The sequence below is a fragment of the Sapajus apella genome, unplaced genomic scaffold, assembly GCF_009761245.1.
Source record: "Sapajus apella isolate SASKATOON/1434 unplaced genomic scaffold, GSC_monkey_1.0 scaffold16, whole genome shotgun sequence".
NCBI classification, from domain to species: Eukaryota; Metazoa; Chordata; class Mammalia; order Primates; family Cebidae; genus Sapajus; species Sapajus apella.
This window is the reverse complement of record NW_022436956.1, coordinates 1,486,839-1,499,642: the sequence shown is the minus strand read 5'-3', so window position 1 is coordinate 1,499,642 and position 12,804 is coordinate 1,486,839.

Here is a 12,804-nt window from a genome sequence, read left to right as displayed (position 1 = left end):
CTCATAATCTTTCTCCTTCCAGTATAAGCTGTTAGAGGGTAGAGGCTATCTCCTTCTGGACTGACGAGGTCACCGACTCACATTACAAAAGGCTTAGGAGAGGGTTTTAGGAAAGTGAAGACCAACAGCCAGCAGTCATTGTTGCTGGAAAGGGCTGTGCTGTGGCTGGTGCCTCTTCCCGGTATAGGAATCCTCATAGCTACCCAGCACTGAGGGTCTACCAAGTGGCGGGCATGCGATGCCCGCTCTTCAGGGATACTAGCTCGCTTGATCTCCACTAGGACTCCAGGACACAGAATCACAGATAGGTTAAGCTATTTGCTAAAGATCTCACAGCCGCTAAGTGGCAAAGCCAGGATCCCAGCCTGGGCAATCCGAAGCTGGAACCTGTCTTGGCCGTTATGCTGCACTGCCTCCCAGAAGCCCACAGGTGCGCACAGGCTGCTGGCAAGCGCATCCTCCTTGCTGAAAGCAGCACCAGCCTTCCCGCCTCCTCCTTCTAAGGCAGAGGCTGCTGTGCCTGCCCTTCTCCCTTGAATCCTGCTCAGGTACCATGCTTCCCTTGCATGACCCGCTCAGCCTTCATTTTCGGGACCTCCGGCCCTGTCCACACACAGGTGCCTATGAAGACACAGAGAAGGAGGGCCCCGAGAGGGCGGAGGAGGCAGAGGACCGATGTGAGCTCTAACGGCAGCGAGAGCCCACCCAGTCCTTTACTCCTTCCGCAAATGTTTACTGGGCACCGCTGCCCCGCACTGTGTCTGGGGCGCGGGGGGAGCGGCAGGCAGTGAAGGAGGAGGCGATTCCAACGGCGGCGACTGTCGCAGAGCGCAGCGGGCGAGGGACCACGGACAGCGGCCGCGCCCGGGGGAAGCTGAGGTGCGCATCCTCTCCACTCGCCGCCCCGCCCCGCGAAGTTCTGCGCGGTCCTCCGCACCCGGATCAAACCCACCGGCTCGGGACCTTCGGGCTGTGGACCTTGTGGTCCCAACACCCTGAAAATAAGCTCGAAGGAGGCGGAGGAGGAGGGCAGGGGCTCCGAGAGCGAGCGGGGAAGGGCGCGGGGCCGGGACGGGGGCGCTGGGCTGCGGGGGACGCGAGGCTGGGGGTGGAGAGTAGGGCTCGAGGGAGGAGCTGGGAGCGGGGCCTGGGACTGGAGAGGGGCGGCGGGAGGATCTCGGGCCGCAGGTGGGGGAGCATCGCCGAAGGGGAGGGGAAGGGGGAGGGGCGAGGGCTGGGGCGGGGTGGGTCCCAGGGATGGGGCAGGGGCGCGGAGGCGGGGGAGGGGTGGGGGAAGGGTGGGGACCCCGGGCCGCCCCGTGCCCGCCTCCGGTTCCGGCTGGCTGCGGCAAAGTTTCCCAACTCGCCGAGAGCAGCTGCTGCCTCCTCTTGTCTCTGTTTTTCCCCCTCTCAGGATGGAAAATGAATTCCGAGCATCGCTGCGGAGCCTGCCAAGTAATTGGAAACCATGTCGAACACTGCGTCTGGCTGCTCGGCGGAGGCGGGGTGGCCTCCTCTGCCGAGATTCCCGGTCCCGCGCGGCGGGTCGGGCCGCGAGCTCCCCAGGCCGCCCGCGAAGGGAGACGCAGCCGCCGCCGGGCGCCGGCCCGCGCGTGAAATGGGTCAGTGGCCGAGCCCTGCAGAGTCCGCCGGCGGTGTGGGCGCCGCGCCGCGCTGGCCGCTCAGCCCCGAGAGGGCCTGGGCTCCTGTAGGCCACCTGCTCTGCGGCCGCGCGGCGCCCTGATCGGGGGTCTCAGGCCCCACTGGAGCCCGGGGAGTCCCTCCCCTCTCCACTCCTTCCGCCACCCACCACCGCCCTCCACCTGCCCCTACCCTGCTGAGCCCCAGCCGGGCAGCCTCGTGCTGGGCGCCCTCTCCCGCATCTGAGACCACCCGCCTGGTCCGGGTTTGGCGGGGTGCCTAACCTCCTCCTCTACGAATGGAACAGAGCCCCACCCCACCTCGATGGGCATCCCAGGACAGTGGCTTGTTCTTCACAACATTGGGTGCGGTTCATGGAGCAGCACCTCGCAGCTCCCTGCAGTGACCCACGCAGGAGGCGCCTGCCCTGGTGGACGTGGGCACACCCTCCCTGTCTCCCTGGTTGGCTCTGCCTGGAGGAGTCTGTCTCACAGGAGACCCTCCTGTCTCCGTCCAGAATTAACAAGGTCCTGTTAGGAAGTGACCCGCAGGAAAGGACAGGCCAGCACCGCACATTGCCACCACCACCACCAAGTAGTCCCTTGATAGACCTCCACCTGTGGCCTCCTGGAATGGCTCCCCGTGCAACCCCCACCCCCAGCTCCCCTCAAAGGCTCCATGACCCACAAAGCCTTGATTAGCTCTTTCAGCTCCATTTAACTACACAAATGGCTTGGTCACAGCTGACTGGTCCCAAATTTGCCAGTGATTTTCTTTTAATTTACGGTAGCTCAGTCCCCCTGTAATACAGGTAGAGGAGGCATATTTGTTCCCAAACTCCCCTCCTGGGGTTAATCATGCACAGAACAAAACTCCATTTGAGCCACTTAATGATTTCATTTCCACCCTAGGTTCGAAGGAGCTGTGGCTATAATACTAACATGGGTCCCTCTCTCCCCAAACTCCAGATGCGCATGAGAGACACGGTGGGAGCCTGTGGGTGCCTCCGCCAGTCCTACCTGACTGCTGGCCTCCAGTACCTTCTGCAAGCCGTGTGTTCCCCATCTTTTCCTGGGCCCATCTTCTCTTCCCTCGGAAGCCAGATCTGACCAGCATGGTGCTCTGGCATCCCTCCTCCCCCGCGTCCTCTGCCAGGTCTCATGGGCGTATTTAGCATCCACCTGTCCACCTCTCAGCACCTGACCCACCTCCCAGCCTCTTCTCCTGCCGTTCCCCCCATCGCACCCCCACCCACCATACCGGGCATTCCAGACTTCAGACAACAAAGGCCCAGTTCCCGAACCCTCCTCCCTTCTCCCGACCTGGGCTTTCCCTTTGCCTGGAGGACCCCTCCTTTGTTTTAGAGCCTGATGAGAAACTGGGCTCAAGCGTCACTGCCTCTGGGAATCCGCTGACACTTTTTCTCTCAAGCAGAGAAAATCACTCCCTTCTGTGCTCTACCATTTACACTCTTTTGGCTTTTTTTCACACAATATTTCATAATTTGTTTGCAGTCAGCCCTTCCACCCGTTTGAGCTCCTTGAAACTATAACAGAATATTTACCTGGGTATCCTCACACTCACAGCACGGGCCCAGTGCTGGGCATAAATGCTCCACAAATGTTCTTGGAATGAATAGCTGCTATACGGTTCAGGTGGATGTGAACTGTATTCACGACACAAAGACACTCAGAGACGCTCCGTCTGCAGAGGCTTCCCAAATGGTGCTAAACTCTCTACTGGCCCAGCCTGCAGGAGCTGACTCAAAGGGAAGACCAGGTCACCTTCAGGAAATGTGTTTTTGTGTGGAAAGAGCACCATCTGGTGGTTTCCAGGGAAACAGCCTCTCAGCTGCAATCGTGGAGAGAAAGGACTCCCTCCCCTTGCTTGCCTCCCACGGCCACCAGGTTCAGAGGAAGGTGTTCCCTGCAGCAGCACCATGGGCTCCGGCAAGCCAAGCACCACCCCCTGCCTTCCCAAGAAGCCTGAGTGAGCGTTTGGAGGGGCCCAGCCACCCTGAGGGCTCTGAGGAAGGCCGGCTCACCTCCTCTCCACCCCCTCCTCCGCTAACATCCAGGCTGCAGCACTGCCGAGCAGGCGGGACCCCCTTTCCAGCAGCCTGGACTTGTGCCACTTCTCTGTCTTCAGTGTTCCCCAAGCTTCCCCTGGACCCGTGCCTGTCAGCAGGGCCCTGGGTGCCCGTCAGCAGTGGGACAGCCTATGGGGACCCAAACTCAGGACCCGAGCTGAACTAATCTCCGCAACTTAGGCCCACCCACCTTGGCTAATGGCAGCACCATCCCCCAGCAGTGCCCCCCAGGACCTTTCTTCTCCCCCACTCCAGGAGCATGTATCCCCAGGTTGCCACTCCCATCTCACACGCACCTGCCACTGCCCAGTGGACCCTTCCTGGGCTCTCTGCTCTGACCCTTTGCCACAACCTGTCTCCACTTGTAAAACCACTTTCTGCTTTAACATTCCTGCACATCCTGTTTCCTTTCTCTGCTAGGATGAGGCAGGATCCTTAACAAGGTTTCCACACCTCACATGGCCCACCCGGCCTCTGGACAGCCTCCCCCCGTGGCCCCTCTCACTCCATCTCTCCCAGCCAGCCAGAGCAGCCTTTTGGTGTGCCCTTGAAGCCAGGCTTCTCTCCCCTCTCAGGGCCCTCTCACTTGGTGCTGCCCAGGGCTGGCTGCTCTCTGCCCCTCGTTAACTCCTACTCATCCTCTACCCGGCTGAAGCACGCAGGCAGAGGGAGGCTGGGAGGGAAACGTGGTAGGGAGAGAAAGACCAGGTGTCTTGGCTCCTAGGAAAAGTGGGGCAGAAGAGGAACCTCAGCCTCTCTCACTTCCTTGTGCAGTGTCTGGTGGGTAAAGCTCACCATCAACAACAACCAAAGTGATCCTTCACCCAGCTCTGCTAGAGAGGGCAGAGGTCAAGGGCACTGGCTCTGGCATGAGACCACTTGGATTCAAACTCTGGCTATGTTGTTTCATGGCTGGGTGACATCGGGAAAGCTATTTAGCCTCTCTGAACTGCCTATCCCTCCACTGTAAAATGGGATGATGATTTTAAAATAAAAAAGAAAGCTAGGTTTTCTTCTCTGAGTAAGGCAAGTTCCCATTATATGTAGGACTTCACCTTTAGAGTAGTTATGGAAATTATGACTCACAAATAATGAGTTTGTGTGAAATTAATCTCCCCCATCAAAATGAAAGTTCTACCAGGGCAGGGACCAGGTGGGTCTTATTTACTGCTGTCTTTCCAGGGCTTGCCTGGGGCCCACGCACACCATAACAAAGTGGTCAAGAAAGCCAGGCTGGGGTTCTAGCAATTCCCAGTCTCCAGAGTTACTCTGATCAAGGTACTTAACCTAAGCCTGGTGTTATCTCCTCTCTAATAATAATACTATCTATGCCAAAGGCTGCTTGGCTTAGTGCTTGCATACATTTCAAGTGCTTAGATAGGACCAGCCATATAGAAAACGCTCAGTGAACATCGGTGGTTATTCTTGCAGACACTTGATAAATACCTCAATAAGACTTCCGGGTTCTAGTCTGACATGTAAAGAGCTTGGAAGTCATCACTCCCATCCTAACAATAAGAAAAGCTGAATAAACTGAAAATCAACAACTCTTCTTAGATCCATCAGAGAATTAAGCTCAGAAGGCAAACCACTAACTTGAAGATTGGAGAGGCAGAAAGGTGGATACGGAGCATCACAACTTACTGGACAGAAGCCCAGGTGCAGAAAACTCCACAGGAACCAGTGCTAGGCAGGAAAACCTAAACTACCTAAACTGTCACTGACAAATTGCTGGAGGCTAAGTAAGGACAAAGTTGACAATTTAAAAGCCCAGGGCCCAATCAAGTGTGGGGGATCCCCACACTTTCATGAGTTTGGCCTTTAGGAGCTCTACCAACTCCTCACAATGAAGACTGAAGAAAATCCCCTCATGTTTCCCAGGGGGAAAGGGGAAAGTAGCCATTTTTAAATATGTCCAAAGCATTCTGTTCTTAACAAGAGCCCACCCTCAAGGTAAACTATTTTGCCAGGGCCAAGCCAGCCTTGGAGAAGGAAAATACCTAAATCCAGGCTCTCCCATCCAACCTTCCTGTCTTTCCTAAGGTCAGTGAGGGGAAGCTGAGAATAACACATAAAGGTCACAGCCCGGAGGCAAAGGCTCACTAAACACAGAGAACTAATCTTGCAACTATAGAACACTCCTTCTCCCACACACTTATCACAATATAAGGTCTCTGTATTGTGTTAGATTATTGTGTAATTATGTAATCCCTGGTTATATAACAACAGAGGATTACAGCAGAAATAACTGTAAGCCTCAGGCTCTATTTAAGAAGGAGTCCCTAGGGAAACCCCAAGACAACAAGAAAGACAAAAATGCCAGAGGAAACCTCAGCATCTGACACACTACAAAACCGTAAACACAGCCTCCTAGTCAGGTAAACACACAGCCTCACACTAATGGCCTATTTACCACAGCTCCTGTTCCTAATACATCATGTCTGGCTAAAAATATATATACATAGCTTGAGACAAAGCAAGTATAGAAACCAGACAGACATGTTGGAATTATTAGACTGGGAATTTAAAACAGGTATGAAAAATATGCTAAGGGCTGTAACGGGGAAAATAGACAACATGCAAAACAGAAGGGTAATGTGAACAGAGAGATGGAAACTCTAAGAAAAAAAAGTCTAAAGAAAATGCCAGTAATCAAAAACACTATATAGAAATAAAGAATGTCTTTGAAGGACTCATCAGTAGACTGGACAAGGCCGAGGAAAGAATTGGAGCTTCAAGAAATGACAGCAGAATTTACCCAAACTGAAAGGCAATGAGAAATATAAAAGAATGGGGAAAAAAAGTGAAACATTTTCCAAAAGCTGTGGGACAATCACCAAACGTGTAACATGTGTAATGGGGAGACCAGAAAGAGAATAAAAAGAGAGAGGAATACGCACAAAAAAGTTTGAATAATAGTTGATAATTTGCCAAAATTAATGACAGACACCAAACAACAGATCCTGAAATCTCAGAGAACACCAAGCAAGATAAATGCAAAATATAAATAAATAATAATGAGAGGATCCAAGATGGCCAAATAGGAACAGCTCCAAGTGCAGTTCCCAGCAAGAACAATGCAGAGGGTGAGTGCTCACCGCATTTCCAAACAAGTTTTCACTGCCCACAGACCAGGAGATTCCTGGACCAAAAAGCACCATGAGTTTTAAGCAAGGCTGGTGCCACGAGTGGCACACAGAAATTCACACAAATCTGGGTGGCCGTTTCAACTGATGCCTGGAATGCCTGGGAGACAGAGTCACCCATTCAACTGGAAGGGAGAGGGCTGAGACAGGGGGCCAGGTGATCTGGCTCAGCAGGTACCACCTCCACAAAACAAGCAATCTGAAATGCTCTGGATTGAGAGTTTCGCAGCAAGTGCAGCTGGACTCAGGACAATCCAGCTCAGTTAGGGGAAGGGCATACGCCACTACTAAGGCAGTCTGCCAATACCAAGGCACTTCACATAGCAGCTGGGCAGAGCCTACAGCAGCTCAGCAATGCCTCTGCTGGCAGACTGTGACTAGATTACTCCGTGCAGGGCAGGGCATCTCTGAAAAAAGGCAGCGGCATGTCAGGAACTTATAAATAAAGCTGACTTTCCTAGATCAGAGCACCTGGGAAAAGAGGCGGTTATGATTTCCACTGCAGCAGACTTAAAGGTACCTGCCCAGCAGCTCTGCACGGAAAAACAGAGCTTCCAGCACAGCACTTGAGCTCCTGTAAGGGATAGACTGTCTCCTCAAGCAGCTCCCTGACCCCCATATACCTAAAGAGACACATCATAAAGGAGAGCTCAGGCTAACATCTGGTGGGTACCCTTCTGGGACAAAGATAACAGAAGAAGAAACAGGCAGCAACCCTTACTATTCTGCAGCCTCCATGGGTGATCCCCAGGCAAGCAGGGTATAGAGTGGACCTTCAGCAGTCCTGCAGTAGAGGGGCCTGGCTGTTAGACGGAAAACTAAGAAATAGAAAAAAATAGCTTCAACATCACCAAAAAGGACATCCACTCAGAGACCCCTTCCAAAAGAAACCAACTACAAAAACCACAGGTAGATAAAGCCACTAAGATGGGAAGAAACCAGCACAAAAAGGATGAAAACACCAAAAGACAGAACACCTCTCCTCCTCCAAGGGATCACAACTCCTCACTAGCAAGGGAACAAAGATGGATGGAGAATCTGATGAATTGACAGAAACAGGCTTCAGAAAGTGGGTAATAACAAACTTCTCTGAGCTAAAAGAACATGTGCTAACCCAGTGCAAAGAAACTAAGAACCTAGAAAAAAAGGTTAGATGAGCTGTTAACGAGAATAAACAGCTTAGAGAAGAATATAAACAACTTGATGGAGCTGAAAAACACAGCACAAGAACTTTGCAAAGCATACACAAGTTTCAATAGCTGAATTGACCAAGCAGAAGAAAGGATATCAGAGATTGAAGATCAACTCAATGAAATAAAACGAGAAGGCAATATTAGAGAAAAAAGATTGAAAAGAAATGAACAAAGCCTCCAAGAAATATGGGATTATGTGAAAAGACCTAATCTATGTTTGATAAGTGTACCTGAATGTGATGGGGAGAATGAATTCAAGCTGGAAAGCACTCTTTGGGATATTATCCAGGAGAACTTCCCCAACCTAGCAAGGCATGTCAACATTCAAGTACAGGAAATAAAGAGAACACGACAAAGATATTTCTCAAGAAGAGGAACCCCAAGACACATAATCCTCAGATTCACCAGGGTTGAAATGAAGGAAAAAATGCTAACAGCAGCCAGAAAGAAAGATCGGGTTACCCACAAAGGGAAGGCCATCAGACTCACAGAAGATCTCTCCACAGAAACCCTACAAGCCAGAAGACAGTGGGGGCCAATATTCAGCATCCTTAATGAAAAGAACTTTCAACATAGAATTTCATATCGAGCCAAACTAAGTTTCATAAGTGAAGGAGAAATAAAATCCTTTACAGACAAGCAATTGCTGAGAGATTTCATCAACATCAGGCCTGCCTTAAAAGAGCTCCTGAGAGAGCCACTAAAGAAGGAAAGCAACAACCATTACCAGCCACTCAGTAAAGTACCAAATGGTAAAGACCACTGACACAATGAAGAAAATGCATCAACTAACAGGCAAAACATCCAGCTAGCATCAAAATGGCAGGATCAAATTCACAAATAACAATGTTAACCTTAAATATAAATGGGCTAAAGGCTTCGATCAAAAGACACAGACTGGAAAATTGGATAAAAAGTCAAGACCCATTGGTGTGCTGTATCCAAGAAACCCATCTCACACGCAAGGACACATATAGGCTCAAAATAAAGGGATGGAAGAAGATTTACCAAGCAAATGGAGAGCAAAAAAAAGCAGGAGTTGCAATCCTAGTCTCTGATAAAATAGACTTTAAACCAACAAAGATCAAAAGAGACAAAGAAGGTCACTACATAATGGTAAAAGGATCAGTGCATCAAGAAGAGCTAATATTCCTAAATATATACACACCCACTACAGGAGCACCCAGGTACATAAAGCAAGTCAAGTTCTTAATGACCTACAAAGACACTTAGACTCCCACACAATAATAGTGGGAGACTTTAACACTCCACTGTCAATATTAGACAGATCAACGAGACAGAAAATTAACAAGGACATCCAGGACTTGAACTCAGATCTGGACCAAGCAGACCTAGTAGACATCTACAGACCTCACCACCCCAATTCCACAGAATATACACTCTTCTCAGCACCACATTTCACCTACTCTAAAATTGACCACATAATTGGAAGTAAATCACTCCTCAGCAAATGCAAAAGGATGGAAATCATAACAAACAGTCTCTCAGACCACAGGGCAATCAAATTAGAACTCAGGGTTAAGAAACTAACTAAGAACCCCACAACTTCATGGAAACTGAACAACCTGCTCCTGAATGTCAACTGCATAAACAATGAAATGAAGGCAGAAATAAAGATGTTCTTTGAAACCAACGAGAACAAAGACACAATGTACCAGAATCTCTGGGACACATTTAAAGCAGTGTCTAGAGGAATATTTATAGCAATAAATGCCCACATGAGAAGCAAGGAAAGATCTAAAATCGACACCTATCATCAAAATTGAAAGAGCTAGGGAGCAAGATCAAAAAATTCAAAAACTAGCAGAAGACAGGAAATAACTAGGATCAGAGCAGAACTGAAGGAGATAGAGACACATAAAACCCTTGAAAAAATCAATAAATCCAGGAGCTGGCTTTTTGAAAAGATCAACAAAATACACTACTAGCCAGATTAATAAAAAAGAAAAGGGAGAAGAATCAAATAGATGCAATAAAAAACAAAAAAGGGGATATCACCACCAATTCCACAGAAATACAAACTACAGTCAGAGGTTACTACAAACAATTCTATGCACATAAACCAGTAAACCTGGAAGAAATGGATAAATTCCTGAACATTTGCACCCTCCCAAGCCTAAACCAGTAAGAAGTTGAAACCTTGAACAGACCAATAACAAGGGCTGAAGTTGAGGCAGAAATTAATAGCCTACAAATCAAAAGAAGTCTAGGTCTGGAGGGGTCCACAGCTGAATTCTATCAGAAGTACAAAAAGGAGCTGGTACCATTCCTTCTGAAACTATTCCAAACAATACAGAAAGAGGGAATCCTTCCCAAAATATTTTATGAGATGAACATCATCCTGATACCAAAATCAGCAGAGATTCAACAAAAAAAGAAAATTTCAGGCCCATATGCATGATGAACATCAATGCAAAAATCTTCAATAAAATACTGGCCAACCTATTGCAACAGCACATCAAAAAGCTTATCCATCACAATTAAGTAGGCTTTATCCTAGGGATGCAAGGCTGGTTCAACATACACAAGTCTATAAAGGTAATCCACCACACAAACAGAACCAAAGACAAAAACCACATGATTATCTCAATAGATGCAGAGAAGGCCTTCGACAAAATTCAATAGCCCTTTGTGCTAACAACTCTCAATAAACTAGATATCAAAGGAACATATCTCAATATAATGAAAGCTATTTACCACAAACCTATAGCCAATATCATACTGAATGAGCAAAAACTGGAAGAATTCCCCTGGAAATTTGGCACTAGACAAGGATGCCCTCTCTCACCACTCCTATTCAATATGGTAATGGAAGTTCTAGCCAGAGCAGTCAGGCAAGAAAAAGAAATAAAGGATATTCAGTGAGGAAAGGAGAAAGTCAAATTGCCTCTATTTGCAGATGACATGATTGTATATTTAGAAAACCCTATCATCTCAGCCCAAAATCTCCGTAAACTGATAAGCAACTTCAGCCAAGTCTCAGGATACAAAATCGATGTTCAGAAATCACAAGCATTTCTATACACCAATAACAGACTAACAGAGAGCCAAATCATGAGCAAACTCCCATTCATAATTGCTACAAAGAGAATAAAATACCTTGGAATACAACTAACAAAGGATGTAAAGGACCTCTTCAAGGAGAACTACAAACCACTGCTCAAGGAAATAAGAGAGGACACGAACAAATGGAGAAACATTCCATGCTCATGATTAGAAAGAATCAGCATTGTGAAAATGGCCACACTGCCCAAAGTAATTTACAGATTCAATGCTATCCCCATCAAGCTACCAATGACCTTCTTCACAGAACTGGGAAAAACCATCTTAAACTTCATATGGAACCAAAACAGAGCCCACATAGCCAAGACAATCCTAAGCAAAAAGAGCAAATCACACTACCTGATTTCAAACTATACTACAAGGCTACAGTAATCAAACAGCATGGTACTCAGAACAAAACAGAGATATAGACCAATGGAACAGAACAAAGGCCTCGGAAGTAATGCTACACATCTACAACCATCTGATCTTTGACAAACCTGACAAAAACAAGCAATGGGGAAAAGAGTCCCTATTTAATAAATGGTGTTGGGAAAACTGGCTAGCCATGTGCAGAAAACAGACACTGGACCCCTTCCTGACACCTTACACTAAAATTAACTCCAGATGGATTAAAGACTTAAATATAAGACCTAACACCATAAAAACCCTAGAAGAAAACCTAGGCAAAACCATTCAGGATATAGGCATAGGCAAGGACTTCATGACTAAAACACCAAAAGCATTGGCAACAAAAGCCAAAATAGACTAATGGGACCTAATTAAACTCCAGAGCTTCTGTAAAGCAAAAGAAATAATTTTTAGAGTGAATCAGCAACCAACAGAATGGGAAAAAATTTTTGCAATCTACCCATCTGACAAAGGGCTAATATCCAGAATCTACAAAGAACTAAAACAATTTACAAGAAAAAAACAAACAAACCCATCCAAAAGTGGGTGAAGGATATGAACAGCCACTTTTCAAAAGAAGACATATATGAGGCCAACAAACATATGAAAAAATGCTCATCATCACTGATTATTAGAGAAATGCAAATCAAAACTACATTGAGATACCACCTTATGCCAGTTAGAATAGCAATCATTAAAAAATCTGGAGACAACAGATGCTGGAGAGGATGTGGAGAAATAGGAACACTTTTACACTGTTGGTGGGAATGTAAACTGGTTCAACCATTGTAGAAGACAGTGTGGCAATTCCTCAAGGACCTAGAAATAGAAATTCCATTTGACCCAGCAATCCCATTACTGGGTATATACCCAAAGGATTATAAATAGTTGTATTATAAAGACACATGTACACGTATGTTCATAGTGGCACTGTTTACAATAGCAAAGACCAGAAACCAACCCAAATGCCCATCAATGATAGACTGGACAAGAAAAATGTGGCATATATACATCATGGAATACTATGCAGCCATAAAAAATGATGAGTTCATGTCCTTTGTAGGGACATGGATGAATCTGGAAACCATCATTCTCAGCAAACTGACACAAGAATAGAAAATCAAACACTGCATGTTGTCACTCATAGGCGAATGTTGAACAATGAGCATACAAGGACACAGGGAGGGGAATATCACACACTGGAATCTGTTTCAGGGGGGCCAAGGGAGGGACAGCAGAGGGGTAGGGAGGTCGGGGAGGG